Below are 23,442 nucleotides of genomic sequence, written 5' to 3' on the forward strand. Positions count from 1 at the left end.
CTCATGTTTGGATAAATAGATAGTCAACATTTATAGTAGAGCGCTTATCAATTACGGTGGTGTCTCTCTCCTCTGCAACTCTCAACATTTTGTTATTGTTCTCTTATCCATCGTTCTCTTTGGTATCTCTTTCTCTCTCGTCCACAACCTTACCATTAGAATAACATTCATTATGTTTTGATCATTTTGGTTCGAACGAAGATTTCGATATTTGCCTGGAGCCTGGAGGTTATTACTTGATCCAATTTCAACCAAAGATCATTCGATCCGTAGAATAATATAGAATTTAGAATTATCTTTATGTGTGGTTAGTTGTAATTTGTATGAATAAGTTAATCATTTGTGTTTTGAGTGTCCGGTGTCTAGAAAATCATGGATAAAAGTTTTGTCTTTGTTAGAATTTTGTAGTGTAATGACATGTATATGGTCAATTTGAAGGCAGCGTAATTACGTGGCGTTCAATCAACATGACCGTTTAATATGTATACCTTTGGACATGGTTAAGCTTTTGGTATGATCTTGGATCAAGTCCCAAGTTTTTTTTGTAAGTGACTCTACTTATAATTTGATTTCTCAGTTTTGACTTTTGGTTTAGTGGTGTCGTTGTTTTGACTCACTTTAATTTAGATCATAATACTCCATGTGCTTTGATCTTTTTGCTTTAATATATTGTTTCTTCGTTTTCTAAAAACAAAATAGGCTTAAGAGCACTATTCACCCTCTAAGTTTGCAAAAGTAGTGATTTTGATCCCCTTTTAAAAAAATGCTAAAGTGACCCTCCATTTTTACCCATTTTGCAAAACCTCAATTTTGACCCAGACAACCATACGTAGCATGCCACCTGAATTTTTTTTTATTTTTTAATCACTTAATTCCCATGCGTATAATTAAAGAATTAAAAATAAAATAAAAAGGAGGGTTAAAGGCACATGCGAGCTATTCTTCCTTCAGATTCTAGAGTCCCCTCCCCCCATTTTTCCTCCAATTCCTTTCATCTTCCCTTATCTTTCTCTAATCCATCGTACAACAACCCTAACACTCAGTTCATCTAAGATCTATCCGAATCAAGTCCATCACCATTTTCGAACTCAAAAACTCAGTTTTCCAAAAATATATAAACCGGTTCGAAGGTAGAGAAGGTGAAGTGGCCGACCGATTCATCCATGCTGAATAAGTGTGGTGAAACTTCGAACGACGACAAAAACATGGTCGCATAGAATATTCCTGACAGTGATGTCTCAAAGTAAATTCTCTTTTGTTTTGCTTTGTTTGTCTTGTTTGTTTATTGAAGTCAACATAGTTATGAGTAGAAAAGTGGTTGGTGGAAGTATTTAATACGGTACAAATACATGATAAGATGAATATTGAGACATTTTTGAAATTTCTGGAAAAAAAGGGAAGGTATGAAAATGGAAACAATGAAGGAGAATATGAAGGTTTGGGTCGGAAATTTTCAATTTTTGAAAAATAAAAGAAGAAGATGAAGATTTGGTTTGAAAGAGGAAGATGAAGATGAAGATTTGGTTTAAAAGGAGAAGAGGATAGTGAAGGCTAGTAAAAGAAGCTCATTTGACCATTGTAAGCTCCCGTGTGGCAGGCTTTTTTTTAGTGATTTTTTTTGTTTTTTTATTAGCTAATTATACGCGTGGAATAAAAAATTAAATAAATACACATGTGGCATGCCGCGTATGGTTGACTGAGTCAAAATTGAGATTTTGCAAAATGAGCAAATATGGAGGATAACTTTTGCCATTTTTTTAAATAGAACTAAAATCGTTACTTTTGCAAATTTAAGAGGTGAATAGTGCGTTTAAGTCTAAATAATATTATAGAAAAGGCTATAGTTTCAAAGTTAAAATATGCAATACGAAAATAGTTTGTATCAGCCTTTATTACGACGACCGAGAGTTACGCAATGTTTATATTAAGATGTTACGAAATTGGTACAAAATAGTTGAGATGGCCGAGTTGGTCTAAGGCGTCAGATTAAGGTTCTGGTCCGAAAGGGCGTGGGTTCAAATCCCACTCTCAACAATTTTTAAATTTTTTTCTCGTTATTTAAGTTAAGGTTATAATATTATCTTCTTCGTCTCTTTCGATTGATTGCTTAGTTTATATTTTCACAATATAGTCTGCCTATCCATTTCCAAAGAAAGTTACACATGCAACAACATTTACACACACAACACATATGAGGGTGTGCACAATCTACATTGCTAAAGAAGGCATGAGTTGTGAGACTGGGTATGCAGCATAAACATTTTAATCACTTAATTGCATAAATATCTTGAATCTAACTAACTTTTACATTTGACACAATAGTTATATCTTCTCGAAGTTGAGATTTGATGTTGTGGACGGTAACAAATTTTTTTGTCTTTAATTCTAACATCATCAAATCCTTCATATTTCACACACGCTCAATCTCTTTCTTTTTTTAGGTTCTTCTATCGTGTCTGTTCAAGTTTCTACTATACGTTTCAGTAAAAAAAAAGAAACAGTTAAGTTTAACAATAATTATTATAAAAAAAAGTTTAACAATAAGTAAAAATAGAACCCCAAAAAGAAAATTAAAAATTGATGATAATTTGGTCTTCCTTTTGGTCGTTGATATTGATTAAAATAGAAAAATTTATCATTAAAATAACTAAATAATTTATTAGTCATTCTAAATTAATCACAATTTAGAACGATTTTGTTTATAACAACTAAAGCTATATAGAATTTGGAGCGAGGTCCAGGTTCTGGTGATTTGGATCCGAAGCTAGCTTGGGAGAGGTTCCAGAAGAGAAGTGAGTTGTGAGAGAGATTTTTGGATCCTTTTTTGTTGAAGAGTTTTATGTGAAGTTCGAACTAGGAAGAGTTATTTTGAAGATGAATTTTATGGTGTGATCTAAAATGGAACGTGACCATGTTAAGGAAATTGTGCATGCGTTTGTTTGGTATATGTAGGTTGTGAGATTTGGATGAGACGGTGGAGGGTGGTGGTGGTGGTTGGTGGTTTTTGACGGACGGAAGGTGGATGATATGAAGGTCATTTTGTTATTCTAAGTGGTATATTTTTTTATTTAGAAGAAAACATTTGTTTACTGGTTGTTCAACTCTTGATTAATTTGGATAAGTGGATTTTTTTTGGATGTGAATTGTTAAAGGAAGAGAATGAAAGAGACGGCTAAGCCACGCAAATGAATTTGCAAGTTTGATCAGGAGAATGATTAATGAATGGATTTTTTTAGCTAAATCAAATGAACAAGACAAAATAAATCTCAAAGGATAGGATTATGAGACGACTAACGACAGATTAAGGAATTTGGCGGGCATGGATGAAAGCAAACTCATGTTTTGTTTTACTTGTGTATGTAGATAAGATAAAATTCAATTAATTTGTAATTGACCATTAGGTGATTAACTACTTTTTACATGTATCCAACTAATCACACAAAGGTGTCACTCTTTTTTAATTTATTTTTAGTTCGTAATAAAGATAATTGGGGTCAATTTTTTTCCTTTAAAACAACTTATAATTTAAAACAACTTATAATAAACATAATTGTGTCACATAGTGGTAGTAGACTGAAATATGTTGGAATATTTTATTATTTAATAATATTCCAATATCATTATGTGGGCAAATATCGTAATAATAATTATATTAGCTATTTATCAATTGTGAGCCTTAATTGATTAGTGATCAAATTAAGTAATAAGACTAATTAGATTTCTATTTTGGATAATTAATTATTTAATTAGTTGATATGGACTCAACATGAGTGGATGTCCGGATGACCCATTAACGGAATAATGGGAAACCCTAATGGCCATCCAATATAAAAGAGGCTATGGTCCCCAATACACCGTACACGGCAATACTCTCTCTTCTCTCCATCTGAAGAGAACTTGAGGCATAAAGGTACCGGTTGAGGAAGAACCAAATCAGCGGCCGCTAACTCTATTGTGTGTTTCAGATCATCTCGATGAGAGGGCTGTTACAAAAGCTTTATCCAGGTATTCTTAATACCCTAATTCTTAATATTCTTGGTAAATCAAACATGTCGTAGATCCGATCATAATCATGTTCAATGTTTTGTTTGCTTCCGCTATTGATTAATAATTGTTGAACATGTATTATGAAATCTGTTTATATTAAGACCTAAATTTCCAACAAAATAACCATGCATAATAAATAGCTGCATCTTTATTTAGTTGATTTAATAGCTTCAAGAATTAAGAAGTTGTATTAATTTATGGAATTTTTGGCGGTCAATTTGGTGCAACTCGTTATTCTGTCATTTTTGCTGTTGTCGGGACAACAGCAGATTTCACCATTCTGAAATTAAAAGATGGTTGGAGAATATATCAAGATAATATTAAGAATTTAAAGAAGAATGAAAATTGATTAAGATTGCCAGAATGGTTCCCAATTAAAGTACTTGACGAGGAAGAACTTGCTGCGAAACGAGCACAGGAATAGCAGTTCCTTGCGCAGAGGGCAAGGATTCGAAGCCTAAGGGATAAAGAAGATTCTTGAGAAGATTGGGGTGAGGCAGCTTCCCATATTCTTAAACATTTTGTATACCCAATTTCTTATATTTTTAGTTTGTAATAAATGTCTTCAGCAGAGATTATGGAGAGTTAAAGATTTAATTCACTTGGATGACCTTGTCCTTCCTTATGTAGACATTGTCCAGTGATTACACAAGAAAAATTAAAATGATTGTTATGTTTCCTTTTCTTTGTTATATTTTACAGTAGCTAGAAACTATACAATCTAAGTGTTTTTATTTTCATTTTCATCTACCTTCATGTAGCATTCTTTTTCAAATCCTGTATCCCTTTATTGAATAATTAATTACTAGTAGATTTTTATCATCTTTTATTCGAAAGTAGTAAAACATCGTCCTATTAGAGAGATAAAGTCACCAATTTTCTGTTGATTTATATAGAGGAGAACGTGGTTGATGACCCGAATGATGCAGGATTTTCATTAGAGTTTCACTAATTGTAGCATTTTGTGGGAATGTTAGTTTCTTCAGTGGAAATGCTATTTCGATTCATACAATTCATTGATGTGAGAAACCCAAGTTGCAGTGTAAGTTGTGTTCAAAAAACTACTTCCCTCCACATAAGTTGTAAAAAGAATACACATACCTAGGATCAATGAGAAGACCCTACAAAATCTAGGTGACATAAGACCTTACAAAGTTGTTTACTGAAAAAATTGGGATGACACAAAATAGAATCGGAACATTTGTGTTATCCTCAATCGATGGAATCATTCGAATATTTAGAATATCAGTGTCTGAGTAAAATGAACTTTTGGATAATTGATACTTGAAACTTGATTCATAAGAGCAACATAGTTCACCCTAGAATAGCATTCTCTGTTTGTATCTTCCCTAGAGTTGAACTCTTGAATAGTTTGTCAAAGAATAATTCTGTCAAGACAAGTATTACGAAGAGTGAAAATGATGTATTATTACATATGGAATCAGTAGTTACACAATTATTCATAGCTAGCTGAGCCTGTACATTAGCTTACAATAGGTAGGCAACATCATATAAGAAGTAAAGATAAGTTATACTATGTTACTTGGAGTCTAAGCTATCTTCTATACTAGTATCATGTAATAACAAGTACTCAGGATTTACATTTCGAATGGAGTACATTGCCAAGAAGAGCATTCTAGGCTTGTTCAACAAGGTGAACGCAGGCAAATTATAAGGTACATCACTCACAGTCTAATGCTGAGATTCTGCAATATTGAAAACTTCACATGGAGGACTACGTGGTACCAAAAATAATATTTAGACTTCCCACACCAAGGGTTCAGTGGTGATCAGCATACATAATTTCATAGTAATGTTAATTTGGTCTTCACATGTGTAGTCGCCAGTAGGATGCACAAAGGGGACCCGAGCAGGGCACAAAGTCATTGTTAGGCTTGTATAAGCAACATGACAAACATTATATAAGCAAATTCAAATCAGTAAAAACATAATTGCTTCATGACCATGTGAAGGCCCACAAATCTATGAAAATTATAATTGAATAAGATTTAGTAACATTATCTAAATTTCAAGACACTATGAACAATGAATATATGCAAATTTCAAGTTTCGCTATAAGTGGTCTAATTTGCGGATCTCCTTTTGACAATATATGTTAATAGCTAATGCACTTCTCCTTGAGATTTCATTGTTTTGTCTATGAACTCTTATGGGAAATTCTCCATTCCTCAAACCTCTAAAGTCTCATACTCTCATCTACATTCTAATTAAATTATAAGCTTATTGAATCCACACACAAATTGATATTCAAACGGAAACTGGTCATAGTCATCAAAGTTGTTTTTTCTTCAACACCTGCTGCAGATCCTCCTCATAGTCACTCAAACTAAAGTTTATATCAGAAAATTCAAATCAGTAATAACATAAGTCATTCTTCTTAAAAACATGTGGGATAAAATTAAATATTTTAAGAAATATTCTTCGAGTCAGATAGGTAGATATAACATTCTAAATTGGCAAAGCTCTAAATTCCTTGAAGTGAACACAAGTTGGCTAAATAAGCATCTCAAGCAGAATTTTCTTTTTTTTCTTCTTCTTCATTTTGGCGTTTAAGAAATATATCAAAGAATCATAAACCTTGAAGCTCTTTTAATGATATTATGGATTTTTATCTTTTAAGCTTTCAACACAGGAACAAATAATGCATCAGACCAATGCACATGAACATACGTAAGAAAGTTATGGAGCCTACAAGTCACCTTTGTTCCAAAGCTATGATGATAGTAACTAGTGTTACAAATAAAGCATGCAAATATTATATTAGGCTCTAAGGTATGCCTCCCTTGCATATATAATGCAATGTCCTACCAACTGAGCTATGCTCACAGGGACAACATATGTCACTTTCTACATTTGTGAAACTATATAGTGCTGACATGACAGGACATATAATGCGCCATATCTGTCGAAACCGGAGGAACTAGTGCATTATCATGTGCAATGGAAATTTTTAAACACTCGCATGATGAGCATTGAGCCTCTAAGCCATCTTTGCTAGTGGCGGAAATACATTTCCAAACAAGTTTTTTGGCTCAGCAGGGGGTTCAACTTAATGTCAACATGGGTGGAGTCTATATACAAACTACTCCTTCGGTTATTGGTCGATCTCAAGCTTTCGGCTAACCACATAATTTCTGGAGCTAGTTGTTCTAACTCTTCCCTGATTTTCATTTGTTCCTCCTGTAAGAAAATCGTCCTCCCATCTCATCAACTTCCTTCTGCCTCTGAAGGAAGAATTTCTTCTTCACATCAAGATCAACATTAGTCTTCTTATTGGCCAACTTGCTCGCCTGCAACGTCTGTATCTGATCAAGACCACGAGACTCGATCATGTTGGTCCTTAAAACCCAAGTAACCCCATGAAAGATCACCTATTTGGAGGGCAAGTTGCTTAAAAAGTTCTTGTTGTGAAGAAGTCGCCAAATTATAAGATCCTAGGATACAGTGTGGTCCTGAAGGCCCTAAATTCTTCCACATTTATTGGAATCTCTCCTTGGAGTGTTACTTCAATCTGCTTGAGATCTTCTTCAACATTCAAGAAAGTTGGTGGAGGAGAGTCATCGTCACCAAAATACCGGCTCAAATAAAAAAAAGTTACCAATCAACATTAAGGACAGGAAGTTACTTTACCTTGTCAACCGATTCTGGTAAAGACTCAGTTTCAGAGATAACAATCCTCCTCCTGGAAGATTTTCGAGAGGTCTTCGTTTTCTACAACAACAAAGAAAGAGATGAGGAAATGGAAAGGATAAAAGATACAGTAAGTGGATTACTAGATATACACCTTCGAACTAGTTTTTAGTCTTCAGGCTGCTTAGTGGCAAGTAATTTAGATTTTTTAGAATTGAAACTCACTCATTATGTTCATTTTTTACTATCTTGATTACTAACACTACCTAATCCAGAAATTAGTGGAAAATATTCAAGTGAACTAGTACTCTTCACCTAAGTGTATGCTTTTTGGAAAATATCTGTGAATGTTATTATTAATTTGCCGAATACAAGCGAATTTTTCTATAAATAATATTTGTGAATGCTTGTCATGATTCTCAGGAGTGTGAAAAAACCCTTAAGATAATCAACAATGCTAAGAGAATAATAAACGTGCAAAAGGCTGCAGAAGATGTGGATTGGTTCTCGAATGTAGCAAAGGCATATGATCTTTGCCCGTTGTTAAAGACAAACTATGGTCAGGTAGACCACGACCTCTTGACTGCATTCTCAGAGGGGTGCCACACAGTGATGAACAGTTTTCATCTTCCTATACGTGAAATGACCATCACTCGGAATGATGTGACATGCTTGCTACATATACTTGTTGATGGTAAATTGCTATTTCATGAAAACTTGACGACTCGTGAAGAGTTCCGGCTAAGAGCGAAAGCTGAATGTGAACTTGGGTGAATATACTCCATAAGCAATGGGATGAATTATCTTTCAAGTCCGGCTAATAGGGTGTTAGTTGGTCTTTTTGAATTTAGTAGTGTTTGACGTGATGAAAGAGTTGGACTTGCATTAATGTTACTTTACCAATAATGATAAATTTATAAACAATGATAACAAGCTTGAAGAAGAAATTAAAACCTCATTACCACATGTTAAAAGTAATTTCAAAGAGCATTCCCGAGAACGAACAAAAGAAGGAAAAGGAAACAACAGTGTTTTGAGGTCAAAACTGAAAAAGACTATGAGTATGAGTATGATCAATAGTCCTTTTTCTACTTTCACATCATTGCATATGGGTGATTAATTTTTGCATATGGTCCTGAAGTTTCACCAACTTATTCTGTTATAAAGGGGGTCTATATGCAAGAGTTTCCTTACACATGTTTCCCCCAACATTGTCAAAGTTAATGTCAATGCCTTTGGGAAAGCCTATTAACAATTGTTGTGTATGAAAAATGTGGTGTTAATTTTACTTGTGTAGATTCTCTAGTACCTAGCTCCAAATTTGAACAATTCAAGTCAAAAAACTATTACTTGATGATAAATTTATTTGTTTCATTTTGCCGCTTTTGATCTCTACAACTACATAGAGAACTTTACCAACAAAGAAAATTATCTAGACAATGTTCAAAACCAAAATAGACTGTTTGTTGCAAATTAATTAATACCTTAATTGCTTATGTCATTGAGGGATTAAAAATGGATGGATTGGAGTAAAACATTAATCAAAATGCAGGAACGCCAAATAATTAATCACATAAAAGCAATGTAACTGGAACAAGAACAAAAAATATGGACTTAACATCTCTCTTGTATTTCACAAGGTGGCAATGAGCCTAGTGCAGTTCTGGGTTTTCGCACTATAGCCCAGCAGGGTTAGCAGCAAGTGAGGCAGATATTTAGGTATTTGGTTTCTGGTCTTCTTATTCCATGGGGATTTGATAATTAAGTCAGGCCAAACGGTACCTTAGTAGAAGAATTAAACACATTCTCTCTTAGATTTTTGAAGTGGACAATTGGAAACAATGTAAATGAAAAAACTGTTTTTATAATTGTGTGTTTTTAGTGCAGGTTGTGGATCCTATACTTTCTTCTTATGAGGTTGAGACTACCCTTTATGATGATGTCATTCAACTGGCTCAAACCACAATGCTTAGTCAAGTCGGTAAGATTATTCTCCACAACTACTTTCTGGAAAGGGACACGCTCGATGAAAAGATTTTGGTAAGTTTAGTTTAATGAACTCATTGTTTGTTATTAAGAAACTAATAAGAGAGTGAAAATGATTCATTAACTTGTAAAGGAGGTTACATCAAGTATATATACAATGTTTATTGTACTGCAAGTTATTGTTATCTTCATGCTTAATATCCTTGTTATCTTTACTGTGTAATATTTGTACGATGCTAGTGATTATACCTTTCATGGTAGCATTTAGTTACTTCAGTTTTAAGGTTCCGGACTAGCCTAAAGCCAAATCTAGCTCTGCTCGGATCCGACCTGAGTCCATTAAGCAGGCGACACTTTAGTTCTTTTTACTCAAAATTATGAAACAACCAGATATATTAATTTCAACTATATATTTAACAAGTCTGCTGAACTATGCAGCAGTAGTTATATTAGAGCAATGACTAGCTACAACAATTGAACCAGAAAATATAAATTACCGCCAAAACTAGTCCTTGGAACTACCCTCATAGGACAAAGCCCTTTCAAAGAGAGATGACCTGTTAGCGTCTGCAAAACAAATTCCAATATTTTTTCTCCTCGAACATCCAGCAGCACTTGTACGTGATTTGCTAACTAATTCTTCTTGTTTTCCTGCTACACCCTTATTTCTACTCTCAAAAACTATTGGGCCATTCACTACCACACACCCACTTTCAAATTCAACTGTTTTGAAAGAAACTGGTACAAGTGTAGTGAATCATGAGTAAACGATAGGATATTATTGATATAATCTCTGGAGAAGGAATTCTCAATCAAAAATACAAATACATGTAAAATATTTATGCAGAAACTGATAAACAAAAGACAAAACAGTATAGGAACAAAAGAACAAGGACACGGTTAAGTTGATTCCTCGAGAAATTCCAAGTCTTGCGTCTCTCCCTTCCAAGAATTCGATAGCTTGGTTTCTCTCTACCAATCTTATCCAAATAACAGAATCACCCTCCCTTTGCCACAACTTCCCTATTTATTTCAATTCATAAAGACACACATAATAAAAACTGCACATATAACTGTCAACACATAATAGAAAACTGCACGCATAAGCATAATGGCCACAAAACTGACGGACGAATCCTTAATTAGACGTCTTACTGATTTCTGACTTCACATAGTCATTAATCACTTATTGGAATCATTTCATGCCTTTCTCAGTTCTCACAGCTCCTCGTAAACAGAATGTCATTGCCAACCACGGTTTTGCAACTTAACTCATTCTACAATAAACTGTGTTTAATCAACTTCCTGACTACAAGTTCCTCAAAATGTTAGGGTGTGCCTACTACTCATATTCCAGATATTCCGAATGATGCAAACATTATTTATTAATCAAAAGCATCTCAAATATTACACTCAACATCTTTTTATAGACATAACAAGGCCAAACACCCTAACAAGCTATTCTTTTCCCAAATTGGAGCTTGATAATCTAAGATAGAATGAAATCTTGAAATAGCAAAAACAGAATTAATAATATCAAAAACCGTATTTATGACATTGAAACTCTAAGGGTGTGTTTGGATGGAGGGTTTAGGAGGGGGATGGAGGGGAGGACTTACTTTTCCTTTTTTAAATTACGGACATTAGAAAATGATTTTTAGAAAATTGAACTAACAGCATGATAAATGATCATATAATACTTCAAAAACACTTAATTTATTTTAAAAAAACATTTTACATGGTTCGTAATTTAAAAAATAAAAGTGAGTCATCTCCTCCCTTCCCCTCCTAAACCCTCTATCCAAACACACCCTAAATAACTTACATAAACTTACAGCCCAATCTACAACAGATTTTTGTTTGAACATCCATACTCGTTTGGACATAGTTTCTAATCATGCTTAGATGTTAGTACATAGCAATGACAACAGTGTTATCAGCGGAGCACTTTACACACAAAACATTTCTAATGATCTTTGTAGCTGCTGCACATGGGGGATATCAGTTCACACACAAAACACTTGTTATCATTTGTCTTATATATGTAACGGATCTCCGGGGGTAACTCGTTATTCGAAATCTTGACCCTTAATTTTAATATCAATTAATGGCTATGATTAATAATTAATGATCCCTATTATAAGATTTTTATACTCCTTCCTTCACAATTTTTATTTTAACAAATCCTTCGTATCATAAGCACTCGTGAGACACCATCAAACTATTAATCTATAACTTTCACCAAAAAAGATATTAATCAATACCCATACCCCTATTAAAGTCTTCAATCTCAGTAAAATAATGTCAAATTAATCTGTAATAGTTTGTAGGTTAAACAAAACATTGCAATTGAAGGGATCTCTTGTGGTTGTCAATAATAAGATCCAATGTTAACCTTTCACTGAATTAGCCTTGTGGATTTATAGAATTTCCTTCATAACTAATTGTAAGCCAATTACTTGAAGGCATCCACTGATTTGTAATCTGATTACTACTATATTGTGTGAACGTGTAGATTATCACTGTCATGATCGCACAAATTATCATATTTATTTATGCATATGTGTTCAAATCATTTAATACGACACTTACTAATAAATATATATTCCTTGCACATTGCTCTTTTCTATCCTTTCTCCTATTGCCATCGCCCGACTGTAACGTAACCCATAGCCTCCAATGTTTCCTCTTTTTCTGAAAAATCTCTCCTTTCTCCCGTCATGTCTTTCTCGCAAGGTTTTTACTAGGTTTCAAGTGTGTGGGTTCTCATCATCTTCATCTTCTTTTCCAGTGGTTTCAGTATGGTGGCACCTTGACATATTGTGTTTGCACCGAAATGGGATCTTCATGGGAGATCTTCGTGCAGAGTTGACAAAGTGTGATCTGCCTTTGGTTAAACGTTTCTATGGACATAAAAAGTTTTCCAACTTTCTAGTATCTATACCACATGTACAACTCGAGTATTTAGGAGAAGGTGATTTTTGGGTGTGTTTGGTCCCATTAACGACATCTGTTGTTAAGAATAAGCAGAATGATGGTGCCATAACTCAAAAGCTACACAATATAATGAGGGTAAAAATATGGATAGAAGTGCAAATCTTGAATCCAGAAAAGTAGAGAAAAAACATGAGATTCCAATTAGAATGGAGGTTGATGAGGTTTGTCGTAACCCATTTACTTCAACTTTGTTTAGTTGGATTAGTAGTTGTTGGACATTTTGGAAAAGCAATGCTAAGTCCGAAGTAAACCAGAGTCCTAGCTAGTCATTTTGAAAAGCAACCTCATTGGGATAACTTTAAATATAGGGTTTCGGTATGGTGGGACTTTGACAGCTGTCGCATCCCTTCTGATATTAGCCTTTTGAATGTTGCACCTTCAATTATGGGAGTACTTAGAGCTAACGGGATTAAGGGCCCTATTCATATTGACGTTTATGGCGATGTTTCTCAACTTTCAATGATCCAATAAGAAGCATTTTTCTTATCCGGCATTGATCTCCACCACATTCCAGGTTCATTTTTCTTACCTTATAACTAAATCTATTACCATCTTCATTTTCAATTCTATTGTTTTTCTTTATTTATTAGAAGTTAAGGGGTGTATTGGTTTTGGATTTTAAAGGACTATTTTATTAGAAAAAAAGTCAAATAGATTAAAAGACTTTGTAGGAATTTCACAACTTACTCCATAGGGCTTTCAAAACTTTTTTGTTTTGATTTTAATGGATTTGTAGAGTTTATAAGATGTAAAAAGATTTTTGGCCTTATGACAAGACTTTGATGATTGTTAGCATTCATTCAAAATTTAAGAGAATCAAACACAAAAATAACAATAAACGATAATGTTCAGATAAGAAAAGTAAAATTAGTACAATTATTATTTAATTCACTGCAGCTTCATAGTCAAGCGGTATGATATTTAGACCATAATATTAAACTCGGCTCGGTGATCGATTCGGCGGAGGCATTGGGTCACTGAGTCGATGGTCGAGCCATCTAGTCACTGGTTGAACTGCATGATTTAATCGGATCAGACCATATGACTTGATTAGATAACTCAGTGTTTAGATTAAATTTGTATACATATTGAATCATATCAAAAAACTAAAATGATGACACATATAGAATAAAAATAAATATCCAACAAACCTAATTTCATACCAAATTTGAACCTAAATAGAGGTACGCTGTTTTGTAGGAAAACAAACCCATATGTCCAAAAATTCCAAGATTCTAAGAAGCCAAGTTAATAGCAGTAAAATTACATAGTACCCTTTTGTCAAAGCTATCCCTTGCTTGATGCTCCCGTACATCCTTATTATTGAGGATTTGCAAAACCCAATATCTACCTTACTACGTCAAAAGGTTCAAGGAGAGTTATCTAACAAAAAATATTTGCTTAAATAGTTTGTTCAAGAAGTACATTGTAGGTTGAGCTTGAAATATTTGAAGAGGCTATGAGGTACCCGTGTGTTTTTTGAGAAATGATAATTGTACAATCGTTTTGAAACAGATTTTGAGATATCTCTCTCTATATATATATATACATACAATTTCTTCATAATTGTTCTTCGCCTTTCGCTATGCAATTTCTTCATAATTATGTAGCTACTTGTTGAAGGAATAATAATTCAGTGCTACATGTTATTTGTTTTGTCAGGGAGGATCTGGCTCATCGATTACAAAAGCACGGACCCATATTTTTGAAGTCTCTCACTGAAAATAAAATCCTTCAATTGGTGGAATTGTTGATAGCAAAGAAATGGTTGGAGGAAAGCCCCTCGGAAGAAATTCCTTTTAGTCTAACTAAATCAGTTCAGATGAGCTAGTTGATGGGGCTGATGGGCCAATCTCATGGTGCAGATGCTTGAGATCTCTATTTATAAATAAAACACTACATGCCAACTTGCAAACTTCATTCGAGAGTTTCTAATGTAAACCAGACATGAGTTACTTGCTTCACTCATCTATGTTTGTCTGTGTTTCTATTTTCATCATGTGTTATATTTTTTTTTTTTTTTAATTTTCAATTCGTATTTCATGGGTTACATTTGAATAAATTAAGATATTTACATTACAGAGTAATCTTTAGTTGACACTCTTTGACTCGAATCATAATAGTTGTGGGAAAAAGTTATCCCCTCTCCTTGTTGATTTTTCAACCCACGTCAAATCGATCACAAGAATTTGTAACTTCTCCATTAACTATCCATTGAAACGAGTTGTGTTAGACAAACATGATTGGAGTACGTATGGATGAAAGGTTTTGGATAGAAAAAGATTACTTACTTTTCTCTTTTAGATTAAAGCCACTATAAAATGTTTTTTAGAATCAATCAAGTGTGTTTAAAGTATTATCTTGATTTCTTAAAACAATTGACATACTCAGAGTATGCTATATATAGTCCGTCGACACCAAAAAGGAAAATGATGTTGAACAATCAAATCAGAAAATAAATACCAAAACAGCTAACTAGCTTATAGAGTTGAATTTCCATTAAACAGGTAGAAGCCGACCTTTGAGAAAGTGTGACAAAAATTGTAAAAACTAACCATAAGCAAATGCAAGGCAAGTCTTTTATCTAAACCTATTTGTTTTCCAGTCTTTACCATTTCCATTTGAGTTGCATGCATATGGCTAACATATTGTTACTAAGTTAATTAAAATATTAATGTGTTATAGATGGGATCTAATCCCCGTTGGAATGAAATCTTCCTATTTTGACAATGCTGTTGAGCTTAATCTGAGGCTAATGGATGAAGATACATTTACCAAGGATGACTTCCTTGGTTAGGTAAAGTAAGTTACTCTATCCTAAATTTTATATCGTCAGTTTTCTAATTAAAATTGTTTTATTTATTAATTTATCGTAGGTAAATTGTTTTGGAGGCATTTTCCGCAACAATGGGGGCCTTTTTCCTTTCCACTTTCTCAGGTATGATATCCCATTCTGATGATATCTTGTTGGCGGAACTGACAACTATCTACCACAGCTTGCGCATGGCTATTGATATGGGTATAGACGATTTGTCTTGTTACTGAGATTCCCTACTTTCCATTAATCTCATAAAGGGGGACACTTCACACTATCATATTTATGTTGTCCTTATTCAAGACATAAATGACATGTTGACTTCCAATAATTTTTTAGTGCACCATACTCTCACAGAAGGTAATCAGAGTGCTGATTGTTTGGCAAAGATGCGTTGGAACAAAATGTGTTTAACATTATCCTTTGAGCTTTGATGATAACAAGGTATTAAAAATGTCAATTGGATATGCTAATATTTGTTCAAGTGTGCATGACCATAGACAAAAATTTAAGTGTCTTTATTATATCAAGCATAAGGTCTAGAAGAACAAATGAGAGCAATGGAATTTACAAAAAGGGAGCTTGTGTCACAAGTATAGAGTTTGAAGACGATAGCATCGACATTAGAAGCAGTTAATCAAAAGCAGCTCATCAGAAGCTGTTTGCCAGAAGCTGTCTAGTAGAAGTTGACGTCATTAGAAGCTGAATACCGGAAGCTTAAGAGTTTGTTAAATGTTGTTATTCACATGCCCCTGATTGCAGAAGGAATGGAAGCCCGGAGGCAACGGCTAATTCAGATAAATTTGAAGGCATTGGATGCTTATCCACTAAAGAGCGCATGCAAAAGGACATAGTACAATTTTGTCATCCACTAGGCTCCTCCGAAAGACCTCCTCCATCTGATTCAGAGTGACGCCTCGGGAGTCTTCTTCCCTATGACCCAGTTCTCTCTCTTTTGTTTCATTTTTTTTGTGCTTTTTTTTTTTTTTTTGTCTTTGATTAGCTTTGTAACAACAAAAAAAAAACTATAATTTTATTAATAATATTCATATTTCTTTATTAAAAAGATAAAAAAAAAAGGTTGAAATAAAATAATAAATAAATGTTTTTTTTTTGTGGTGTTTGGGGTTCGAACCCCGAACTTTGCAAATATTATGCATTGTTGTTACCAACTTTGCTAAGCTCACGGGGACAAAAAAAAATCATCAAAAGTAAAAAAAAAGGTTATTGATTTTTTTGGCATGTGTGAATAAATTTAAAATGAAAAAAAAAATTAATGGAAAAAATTTATAAAAAATTTGCTTGATTTTAGAAAAGTAGATTTATAATATTATAACAAAATTCATTATCCTTTTTTAAAATTAATATTTAAAATAAGATCAAAATACATGAATATATGTTTTTTTTAGAGAATATAAATATATATTTAAAATCAGTTGTTATGTCCTCGTGAGCTTAACTCAGTTGGTATAGACAATGCATAATGTATGCAAGGTTCGGGGTTCAAACTCTGACCACCACAAAAAAAAATAAAAATCAGTTGTTTACGAGTATAAAATATGGGATTACAATTGTAAAATTTTCATTAATAATAATGAAACCATTTTTTTTAATTTATTTATAAAATAACGTTGTAAATTTTTCATTTTTATTTTATTTTATCTCTCAAGTATTTCCTTTTCTGATAGTATTGCCTCTCAAATATATAGTGAACTTTAAATTGTAGGTACTGGTATAATTTTAAATTTAATCAATTTTTTAATAAGTATATATACATTTTTAAAAAATAAACTCAAAAGGTCCTAACAATTTCAAGGGTAGCATTTGGGTGACGGATTTCATTTGTGTACCACAATCACAATGTCACAATGCTTGTGAAAGAGAGAGAAACACAAACATTGTGACATTGTGATTGGTCAAAGTCACCAATATCACCCAACTCTATGTCACCCAAGTGTTATTCCAATTTTAAAGTTTAATTAATTAGATCATCGTGGATTAACTAACTGTATCAATACTTTGTCATGTTTTATCTTCTGTTTCCACCATATATCAAAAGAACCATGACCTGAACCTGAATATGTCATCTAGTGCAATTTTAATTAATTGATTTTTACTATATGTATGATTGTTTTTAAAAATGCAAGAACCTATGAATGTTGGAATGGAAATATGGAATGATTAATGAATTAATTCCAACGAGCTTGTTCTTCTTCAAAAAAATAATTCCAACGAGCTTGTTTCTCAAACATTTGCGACCAGTTCTTGAGTATGGGAGCATACCAGAAACTGCTTATAATGTTGTGAAGCAGCAGAATTACTGTGGAGAGGTTCATGTGGCTCTCACTTTTCATCCTGAGGTAATTTTTTTTTAATTATATAAGTTTGAGAGCTTCTTTTTCCACCACATTGTTTTTAAAAAAACGCTCCATGCAAAATTTATCCCTTCAGATGGATTGAAAACACCGTTTAGTCTGAATTTATCCGTTTAACGCGGGAAAAAAAAATGATGTGTTTTTGTCCAAATTTGTAAATATATATGTGGACAAGTAGGTCCTAAAATATATTTGACCCTGTGTTTTTATGTAGTTATGATGCTTATTGTGTGTGCTATTTGCTAAACTCTATTTAATTCTTTTGAAATTTTTGTTGCAGAGTGGGAGGTACTGAACTTGGCTAGGAGCAAAGTCAGATTGGTGGATGGAGAGAATAAAATAAGTGCGTGAAAGAATAAAAAAATAATTGATAGAACTACCAACATTTCTTCTACAGACTTAGAAGTTTCTTTGGAACACATAAGCAACAATTACAATGGTTATCATGTTTGAAACATATGTTGTTTGAATTATAACTTGAGTTTACTATGGTTAAATTTGGGTATATTTTTGCGGTCAACTATTATAGTAGATGAGATATAAGCTTGCGTCTATTAGTTTTTAGGTTATACTTTATCTCATGTTTGGATAAATAGTTTAGTCCACGTTTATAGTAGAAGCGCTTCTCAATTACAATACAATGGTCTCTCTCCTCTACAACTCTCTCAAAATTTTGTTCTTGTTCTCATATTTATAGTTCTCTCTCTCTCTCTCTCTGGTATCTCTTTCTCTCTCGTCCACAACCTTACCATTAGAATAACACTCATTTCGTTTTGATAATTTTGGTTTCAACGAAGATTTTGATGTTTGCATGAAGGTTATTACATGATTTTATCTCAACCAAAGATAATTTGATCCATAGAATAAAGCAAATTTTAGAATCATCTGAGTGTCCAGTGTCCAGAAAATCATGGATAGAAGTTTTGTCTTTGTTAAAATTTTGTAGAGTAATGAAAAGAGTAGTGATAACAACACTCTCTCTTGAACACTCTCTTTAATACCCACTATATATCTTATTAGTTTAAATCATTGTGGAACTACACTTTGGAAATATAACTCATACAAAGTGGTGGAACATACATTGATTTCATCTAATAAACGAGTGCGTGCTAAAGAGTGTGCAAAAATAAGTGTTGCTAGCATTTCTCGTAATGACAAATAATTGCTTTTGTCATGCGGTTCAATTCATATTTATTTCTTTTGGTAAGAAATTGATGAATGCTTTCATTGGATTTAGATGACTTGTATATAGTCAATTTGGAGGCAACGTAATTACGTGGCGTTTGGTCAACATGACTGTTTAATATGTATACCTTTGGACATGGTTAAACTTTTGGTATGATCTCGAATCAAGTCCCAAGTTTTTTGTAAGTGATTTTACGCAAAATTTGATTTTCAATGTTTACTTTTGATTTGGTGATGTCATTGTTTTGACTCCTTTTATACTTTTGTTAACTCTAATGTTTAGATCATGTAATACTCCTTCTGCTTTGATCTTTTTACTTTAATAATGTATTTTTTCTTTGGTCTTCTAAAAAACTATATTATAAAAAAGGCTATAATTTCAAAGTTACGCTAATTAATTCATGCAAATATACAATACGAAAATAGTTTGTATCAGATTGAGAGTTACACAATGTTTATATTAAGATGTTACGAAATTCAAATAAAATTGTTGAGATGGCCGAGTTGGTCTAAGGCGCCCGATTAAGGTTCTGGTCTAAATGGGTGTGGGTTCAAATCCCGCTCTCAACATTTTTTTATTCTTCTAAAAAAACATTTCTTTTTGTTTCTCGTTATTTAAGTCAAGGTTCTTTTCCTTCAAAAAAAAGTCAAGGTTCTATTCTCTTCTTCGTCTCTTTCAATTGATTGATTAGTTTTTATTTTTACAATATAGTATGCCTATCCATTTCCAAAGAAAGCAACACATGCAAGAACATTTACATCCTCGCATAAGAACATGCCCTAATCATGTATGTAATTGAGTGATTAATATCAACCTTCAACGCAACAATTATTGATGAATCACTTTAACACCTCACATATCAGGTGTGCACACCCTTTCCGATAAAATTAGAGGCCATGTTCAAATATTACAAATGAACCCCTACGAAAAAACATAATTTTTTGAGCAACAATAATCATCTATTTTAGTTGTAAATAACATAAAAAATGATCATTCTTATTAAATAAAAGTAAGTTTGTATGGGATGAACTAATTGTATTGAACTTTATTAACCACTAAATGTTTTAATATTAAAAATTAGGTTCATAATAAAAATAAACGCCAGAAACTTAAAAAGAACCATCATTTTGTTTAGTACAAAATGAATCTTAACTATATTGGTTATTGTTGCTTAAAAAAAGTGTCCTTGCTATCCAAATTGTGACAAACAAGAATTAATATCGAGAAAAAATAACCCACTTGGGTTGGTTTGTTGGTATTGACTTGGAACCTGTGAGTGTGCTCCTCCACGAGGTCTCAAATTCGATTCTCTCCGGTGCCAATTTAGGTGGGCTAATTTAACTTCTTCAAAAAAATAGTAACAAATTAGTACTAGCATGCATGATTAAACTTAAAACAAAAGAAAAAAATACTAATTATTTAACGGATTAAACTTGTGTCGTTAATGGAAATAGATGACAAAAAAAATTAAGATATATAGTAGTTTTCTACATACATAGATAACTTAGAAATGCATGTTAAATTATAATGGTATAATAGTTGTGTATGTAGTTGAGACTTTTATATTTGCTAAAAGAAAAATTGAGATTTTTATATTTGGTTCAAATTCACACAAATGTTCGGGATTGAACCTCAAGACCAAGGACCCAAGGGCATTATGTTTTACCACTAAACTATTATAAGATGTCTATTGATATTTTAATTTTTTTTTAAAACTCGATATCCGATCTAAGGACCGACTAATCCGAGGGAACCAATCCCACCCACTTGCGGGGCCCCGTTCTAAGCCAGAGCTGCAAAGCTCTGTATGTACTTGCCCACCGAAATTGGCACCAGAAGAAATCGAACTTGAGAGAAGAACACTCCAAGATCCCAAGCCAACCACTAGACCAACCCCAAATAAGTTTTGATTTTTTTATATTTTATTATATATACCTAACATTTTTGGATTCTATATTCAAAAAAGAAAAAATTTGTTGCTCCTAAGATTGTGAAGTCCGATACCATAGCTCACCTTACGCTTGCTAAGGGTCGGGCCTGGATGTGCATAATCTAGATTGTTAGAATGAAGTGTTTAATAGACATTAAATTTTGCTACAAAAGGCTTTTTTTCTTTTTTTAAGGAAACAAAAAGGCATGAGATGTGAGACTGGGCATGCAGTATAAATATTTAACCACTTAATTACGTAAATATCTTGAATCTAACTAACTTTTACACTCGACACAATAGTTATATTTTCTCGAAGTTGAGATTTAATGTCGTCGACGATAACAAACTTTTGTTTCTCCAACTCTAACATCATCAAATCAGTAATACTTCACACACGTTCAATCCCTTTCTTTTTTGAGGATCTTCTATCGTGTCCGTTCAAGTTTCTATTCTACTTTACGTTTGAGTAAAAAACACAGTTAAGTTTAACAATAATTATTATAAAAAAGGTTTAACGATAATTAAATATAGACCCTCCAAAAAGAAAATTAAAAATTAATGATAATTTGGTCTTCCTTTAGGTCATTGATATTAATTAAAATATATGATTTTGTCATTAAAATAAAATAAGAAGTTTCTAAATAATTTATTAGTCATTCTTTTTTCTTCTTCTTTAACTTTGCCCCTCATATGTTTAGCATTGCACCACTTTGCATCAGTTTTCTATGTCTCTAGTAGTTGACACATGAGACAAACACCACAAAATACTACCATTGATCCAAGCAATTACATATGACTTATTTTGGTTTTGAGGCATATATAAGGCAACTAAACTTCTTTTATTTTTTTGAAGGAATAAGGCAACTAAGCTTTTATTATGTATATATAAAATATATAATTCTGCTATCTTTTTTTTTCACTAGCAGTAAAGTAATTCTCCCTCCTAAATTGTGAATTGGTAGAACATAATATTTGTCAATAAGTTTAATAATACAATCAATTTTGAAAATATTTTTAGTATGTTATTTATGTAAATAGAATTATAATATTAATTCCTTAAAAAAAAGAATTATAATTATTAATTAAATTTACTATTTTTAACCTCTAAATTAGGGTCCTAGCAACACCACTGATTATATATCTTTATAAATGATGATTTTTTGAGTTCTTAAGAAGAAAACGAACAATTACGAAAAATATTTATAAAAAATAAATAAATACTTTGCATAGTTCATAGTTTTTTTTGGCTTAATAACAGTTTTAGCCCCTTAACTTTTCCAAAGTTGCGATTTTGGTCCCCTAAAAAAAAAACTACAAAACCGCCCTCTAAGTTTCGCATCTGTGGCAGTTTTGGCCCCTAGGGTCAATTTTGACTCGGTCTACGCTGACGTGGCATCCTAAGTGAGGTACCAAAAATTGGCCTTCGGGGGGCCAAAACTGCTACAGTTGCAAAGCTTAGGGGACGGTTTTGTAAATTTTTTTTCTTAAGGGGCTAAAATCGCAATTTCGTGAAAGTTAGAGAGCGAAAACTGCAATTAAACCTTTTTTTTTTACTAAGTTCATAGTTACAATTATATATCTTTGTAAACGATGATTGTTTCAAAATTATATATCTTCAACACTCAAACAATCATCATTTACATAGATATATTTTTGAAACAAGGACATTTTCTCAAATACTATATAAAGATGATATATATAGTTTTGGGTGGCCTTTATCTTTCAATGTTACCTTTCATTAAACTATTTTATGTTTTTTATAATATTATCATTGTTAGACCATCTGTCCGCTCTTTTTATAATTTTTAGAATAACATTTCGTAATTTGATAAACCCTAAATTTACAAAAGCTTCAGTAAAAAAAATGAATCAAAAAAGTTTAAGAAATTTAACATTTTAATGTACCAAAATATTAAACCCAAACCAAGTTTTAAAAAGAACCAAATTTCACAATTTTATAAAAATTATGTAAACCTTAAATTCATAAATTTCCTAATTTACAGTTGAGAAACTAACAAATCTTGAATGTCATTCTTCCATTTCAATTAAGAGGTACCCTGACTCTAAATAGTTCTTGTGTTCAAATATTTCAAAAAATTTGTACACCGACATCGCACAGTCAAATATAACCGACTCTAAACGTTAGGATCTAAGACATGGGAGTTCCACTTTGGAGGGTAGGTACGTGACATATTTGAGTCCTCCCAGTTATCTACGTACAAGTCCTAACAACTTCATTAATTATCAAATTTTGAAGTTTTGTACTGCTTCTGAGGATTTCCATAAGCCAATATCCATTTGGAGTTCAAAGCTTTTCCATTGTTATTGTATAGGAACACTTTCAGATTGGTTAGATTGCAAAAGACAATAACATATACATTAATAATATATCATTAAAAATTGTTTAATGATATAATTAAAATAATGAAAATTTAGTCCAAAATCTATCACATTG

At 32.5% G+C, this 23,442-nt stretch overlaps 2 non-coding genes across 2 annotated transcripts; both read left to right on the top strand.

The window, feature by feature from the left end:
- The first annotated feature begins 1,953 nt into the window (after window positions 1-1,953).
- TRNAL-AAG (transfer RNA leucine (anticodon AAG)) lies at window positions 1,954-2,034 on the top strand. The gene has a single exon. It is a non-coding gene; the product is annotated as a tRNA-Leu (tRNA).
- Window positions 2,035-19,545: 17,511 nt separating this feature from the next.
- On the top strand, window positions 19,546-19,626 carry TRNAL-AAG (transfer RNA leucine (anticodon AAG)). Its single transcript has one exon. It is a non-coding gene; the product is annotated as a tRNA-Leu (tRNA).
- The last annotated feature ends 3,816 nt before the right edge of the window (window positions 19,627-23,442 follow it).

The sequence above is a fragment of the Medicago truncatula genome, chromosome 1 (genome assembly GCF_003473485.1).
Source record: "Medicago truncatula cultivar Jemalong A17 chromosome 1, MtrunA17r5.0-ANR, whole genome shotgun sequence".
Lineage (NCBI taxonomy): Eukaryota > Viridiplantae > Streptophyta > Magnoliopsida > Fabales > Fabaceae > Medicago > Medicago truncatula.